Below are 6,000 nucleotides of genomic sequence, written 5' to 3'. Positions count from 1 at the left end.
TCAGCATAACATATATCTATAATACAGATACATATACAATACACATCGTTTCAAAGCAGCTTTACAGAAAATACACAAGTCCATATTACAATTTAGAGTGATCTGTTATCAGAGGAAACTGTCTAAGATATGCATTTCAGAAATGTACATATACAAAGTCACAATTAGCTAAAAATGTATTAATTTAAACAATGTAATAATTTCAAGCAGAAACAATGAGCTCATTGAAGTAATGAATACTTGCATTAATATATTCATCACTTAAACAAGTATATGTAAATCACCCTATTCTTAACATTTCTCATGTAAAGATCCGCATGTTATATGAGCAATAATCATTTAAGCAAGAGTGTGTTTGTCTTACCGTGTTGAAGCTCATCAGATCAACAGCAACCAAATGACTGACTGTTTTAACACAAGCACTTTAGCTGTACAGTGAAGGACTCTGTGTGGTCAACACTGTTTATTAATGACCAGCGACGGAAACATCACAGTCCCTCCCTCAACAAGAGAACAACATTACTGAACTAAACCTACTTAAAGAAAAATGATGATCTTTATCTGTAAGTTGAAGATGAATAATTGTGAAGATGTATAATTGTGAAGATGAATGAAGATTAATGATAGTGATTTACAGGTGAGGCTCATCAAGGTTGATGTCAGACGCAGGAGATGGTGACCTCTGGTGGCAGTTTGAGGGACTGAACTCAGTGCATATTTCCACTGAAATATATATACAGTAGATAGATAGATAGATATAGATATAGATAGATAGATAGTTATAACTGCCTAAAAAAAACGGGGTTGAATCTAAACATGTTCACCATGGTCAATGGGCTTTATGCACAGCTGCACTACTTCCTGAACTTCAGCCAGCACCTTTGTTTCCTGTCTGCCATTATTGGACAAACTGATTAATTCAGGTATGCCTGATAAAGTCTAGAGTATTTACTAGCCTATGTAAAATCACATACTAGTAACATATAAGTCAACATTTTCAGTAGTATATATTGTGTTAAAGTGGATGTTGTTGTGAGGACTTTTATTATGACGGGGGGACAGAGAGGAGAGCAGAAGAGAAATTTAATCAAACACACCTGAACCAGCCAATCAGTGTCTTCAGGATTACTAGAAAGCTGCAGACAGGAGTTTATCAGGGTTGGAGCTAAACTCTGCAGAGCTGTGGCCCTCCAGGACTGAGTTTGAAGACCCCTGATCTAGGGTATTAATCAGTATTTATCCTTCTACATATTAAAGGATTTGAATGATTTGTTCAGGCGTATGAGATTTACTTAAGTTTTACATACATGTCTGTTTACTGGAATGCGCTCTCCATGTTTTAAAGATAGAGAGAGACACCCAACATGTGTTAAAACATATATTTAATCTTCTAGCTGAAGACATCCGAGGTCACTGGGGTCTTCAATCAGTCGCCTACGTGATCACTTCTTAGTTAAAGCATTTACTTTACTTTTAATCTTCAATCACTAGAGAATAATGATGAATATTGTCTGAACCTCTCACTGAGAGAAAGAACATCATCATCATCATCATCATCATCATCAAAGCTTTATTAAAGGTGCTCTAAGCGATGCCACGCGTTTTTTAGGCCAAAACATTTTTTCCACATACAGCAAACATCTCCTCACTATCCGCTAGCTGCCTGTCCCCTGAACACACTGTAAAAACACGCGGTCTCTGTAGACACCACAGGCTCCACAAACAGCAAGAAAAACAAACTGGACTCACCCGTACCATGAAACACAGCAAACAGTGCTCCAGCCAATCACCGACAAGAAGTATTTGAGGGTGGGGTTTGGGGGGTTAGTGCGCGTGCACATGAAGTGTGTGTGGAGCGTGTGGAGGAGAGAGAAGCATGAAGAGGGAAGTTTGAATTATGGCCGAAACACGACCAAAGAGACGACGTTCCGAATTGCAAAGAAGAGGGACGAGGATAAGGAACGCGTGAAATACCGAATTTACATCGGAAAAACCTTTGAAAGGTGGCAAGAACTCCGGCGGCAGAACGGCTTTCGATCCGACATTCAGTTGCTCTGTTTTTGCTGAACAGGATAAATCCATATTTCTTTCTAAACTGACGTTCATATTCACCAAACCAACACAAGGATGTAATTAGCTAGAACTATGCAGTCAGCGTAACTTTGGTGAATACAACATATAACTTATGTTTCTAGCAGCTAGCGATCAATCTCTAACTTATTGAAAACCTCAATATTTAATGGATCTTTTGACTCCGTACAGTCCATCCAGAAACCTGAGATCCTCTGACCTTGGCCATCTTACAGTCCCAAAAGTTAAACTTAAAAACATGGTGATCGTGCTTTTGCCGCTGCTGGGCCGAAGCTGTGGAACAGCCTTCCTCCTTCTATTAGGCATGCTCCATCTATCTGTACTTTTAAATCTCAGCTCAAGACTCATTTCTTCACCTTGGCTTTTAACACTCTGTAGTTTGTCTTCCTGGATTTTTCTTTTATTCTATCGAGTGCCTTTTTGTCTTGTCTGGTATTTATTTACTCATACAATGCAAGTAGTAAGAGCCTCAGCATTTAATAAAAACTGGCTTTAATCGGTTAACTATTTTCTTTATTATGTTTTTCAATAAGTTTCATGCGGTTTCATGTGAGAGGGACGCCGGACAAATGGATGTCTATGGAGTCTTTAAATTTTCGGGCAGCATGTGACCTGAAGCTGGTCTCTAATTGGTTTCTTAAAGATTCTCCTCCGGACGCAGGTCGCTGCGTCCCTGGCGAATCAGAATTGGATACATGTTATTTTATCCAATCTGATTGGTTCTCGTCACCTGCCATTCAACTCAACGCTCTCTGCCACTACTGCGAGTGCGCGGGCGACACCGTCACTCCGACTCCGTCAAAACCTTGCTAGGCTGATCATTTTCGCAGAGAGAATGGCAGAAGTTAAACCAAATTCTGTCATTGATTTACAAATAAAAACCTTTCACAAGGCGTTCGCTGGAAGAAAAAAAACGATAAAGGATCTCCGACCGGACCAACCCGATTTACAGGCCAGTGACAGAGGACGAAGCTAACGCTACACCCGGAGCTGTTCTGTTACAGTTAGTAACTGTAGATCACATTTGTACAATAATATGAAAAAAAGATGATTGAAATAAATGATAAACTCTAAAATGTCAACTTTTATTCTTTTTTTAGGTTTGATTCTAATCATAATGTAACATTATTTGAAAAAACTAAATTTCAGTACAAAAAAAAACATTTTTATTGTTAGAATTGTGATTTCATAATATTTAGATATGAATCCAACTGGAAAATCTTGTGAAAAGATATCTTTCAGTTAGTCAAATAACATATAGTGGAGCTCTATAGCCATCTAGTAGCTAAAATTATTAAAAAAAAATATTTTAAAACTACATTTTACAAAATATGGGCAAAAAGTTTACACTAAACCATGTAAAATTATCCATGTTATCCCCATGAATGAAAGTTAGAAATATGGGTCTTTTATAAAGTGAATTTTACATAAAATGCTGTTTTTTTTGGTAAAAAAAAGCCTATTTAAATAAATATTTATTTATTTAAAGAAATTTAAAATGTATCATAAATCTTCCAAAAACTGCACAAATGTTGAGTAAAAACATTAATAAACAGTGTAAAATTATATTTGTAAAAAAAAATATATATATATTATTCTGTTACAAAATTAAATGTTATGGTCTGGGGACCCCAAAGATAACTAGTGTCGTCCCAAATGAAGATAATCAGAGGGTTAAATTTCTCTTGTTTGGTGGGTGTGTCAGAACTGCAGTCCAATCAGCAGCAACATGTATATAAAGCACGTGGCATTAAAGTGAACTGGCACAATGGGTTCAAGGAAAGTAATTTACAAATGTGTTTGATGCAGCTCGGTATACGCAACAACTGAGGATATTAGAAGACATGTTTGTCGTAAGTTTTGTTGTAAAAATATAGGATATCGACATGATGATGTAGTTGTTTATATTTTTAGCTTCATTGCAAGTGTATGACATTTGGTATAGAAATAAACAATGGTAATTAAGTGCTTTTCTTAAAAATGAGAAAGAAAATACAGGGTATTAAAACAGTATGAACTACAAATAAAGTCAGTATGTGAGGCTAAATAGATGTGTTTTAGTTTAAGATGTGTGCTTCAATTTCAGTTTCAGCAATCCCTTCACTCGATTGGGATGTTCTCTTTTGTTCTGGGCGGCAAGTGCAGTAACCGTAACATCGGGCATATGTAACAGGTACAGAAAGTGTACTATTAAATGTATATATTGTTTATAAGAATTCACCCAAAATTGTTCGTTTATTTATACCTGATATCTCTGCCTAATTGAAGAGTGAGTGCTTTCCCCTTTAATTGTGATGACGTCATGAGTCAGTATATCTTCCTGTTCTGTCCCCTCCTCTTCCTCTTTGCATTGGTGATGTAGTGGAGAGGTGAGGTTATTTTGGCCTCCTGATAATCTTATTTAATCCTAAATAATTGTTGCTTTTATGTTGCTTTTTTTGTTGCTTTTATGCCTATATTTTCACTCTAATTTATGTATATATTTTCATTGTATCTATCTGTGTGGTTATTTTCGTCATTTCACCCCGATTGAGCTATATTTTTGCATCTGAGCCTAAATGTGAAACGAGAGCACATGTGACAAGTGTACATCACATTTGTTTTATAGAGTTAAAGAGGGTGAATCTCACTAAGAGGCTGATTACATTTGTTTGTACATCAGGAAATAAAGATCAGTGGAACTGCCGATTGCTGTCCTGTTCTTCTCATACGCAACCCAAAAACACAACGCAGACAACAGACCAGTTACACATATTTTGTAGTATTAAACACATATTTATACCGACTTCATCAGGCTCCGAAAATTCTTCACAAAGAACACAAAGAATGGCCTTCTCAGCTGCCATAGTTGCAACTCTTGCGTCATCAGAACAGTGTGTTCAACGCATCACCGTTTCTGTTTAAAAAACATTGTGCAACGTTTTGTCGGGGCTGAACGCAGCCCAGGTGTCAGCTGTATAACCGGTGGAGATATGCTTTATCAGTCCATGTGTGGATATTTCTTAGCCAGTCAGAATCATTCATCCTGAAATAATGATGTTGCTTCATGATTGTGTGAGAGTATTATTGGTGTGAAAATGGGAATGTACGGCAGAACGGCCTACGAACTCCTGTCTGAGTATTGAAGCTGATTCTGCTGATGAAACTGCAAACTTTCTTCAGGAAAACTTTCATCAATTGACTGCACTTCTGACTCCTGGTCTTCATTCATCATATCTGCTCCTGGTCTTTAACTGTAAATTCCTCTCCCACAAGATAACAATAGGACAAAAACTAAAGAAAAATTATGATATTTTTCTTTGTTGAAGAATGAAGATGAATGATAGTGATTAACAGGTGAGGCTCATCGAGGTTGATGTCAGACGCAGGAGATGGTGACCTCTGGTGGCAGTTTGAGGGATTGTTAGGGATGGGCGATTACAAACTTTTTTATTTTGATCCCATACTAATACTTTTTCTTACAGTTTTAACAAAACCAGTTATTTCTTAAACTGATATGTGATTTTTCAAAATTATTTTTAGAAAAAAATAATGTATTACACTTAAAGGCATATCACACCAACAAACTCCAGCTAAATGCCAGGGGTGTTTTGGAGCAAACATGAAAAATGTATTGAAAACAAATAAAAGTGATGCAGAAACCCATGTTTTGTCATTAACAATTTTAATATTGATATTTCTTAATGGAATCAATATCAAATAAGTAGCTTGTGAGAATCTCTATATATTAATACTGCAGGATCTATGAGCCCTTAAAGGGATACTTCAGCATTTAGCATTAAGCTTTGTATCAGTAGAAAACCTGTAGTATTTTCAAATTACCGTGCTTCCCTCCCTCATGTCCCCCTGAGACGAGAGATTTATGTACTTATTGTCTGGAAAAAAAAGGATTTTTTGGCCAGAGGCGAG

Source organism: Abramis brama, assembly GCF_963993115.1.
Source record: "Abramis brama genome assembly, chromosome: 2".
Classification (NCBI taxonomy): Eukaryota; Metazoa; Chordata; class Actinopteri; order Cypriniformes; family Leuciscidae; genus Abramis; species Abramis brama.
The sequence above is the reverse complement of the archived record's forward strand: the minus strand, read 5'-3'. Positions refer to the sequence as shown.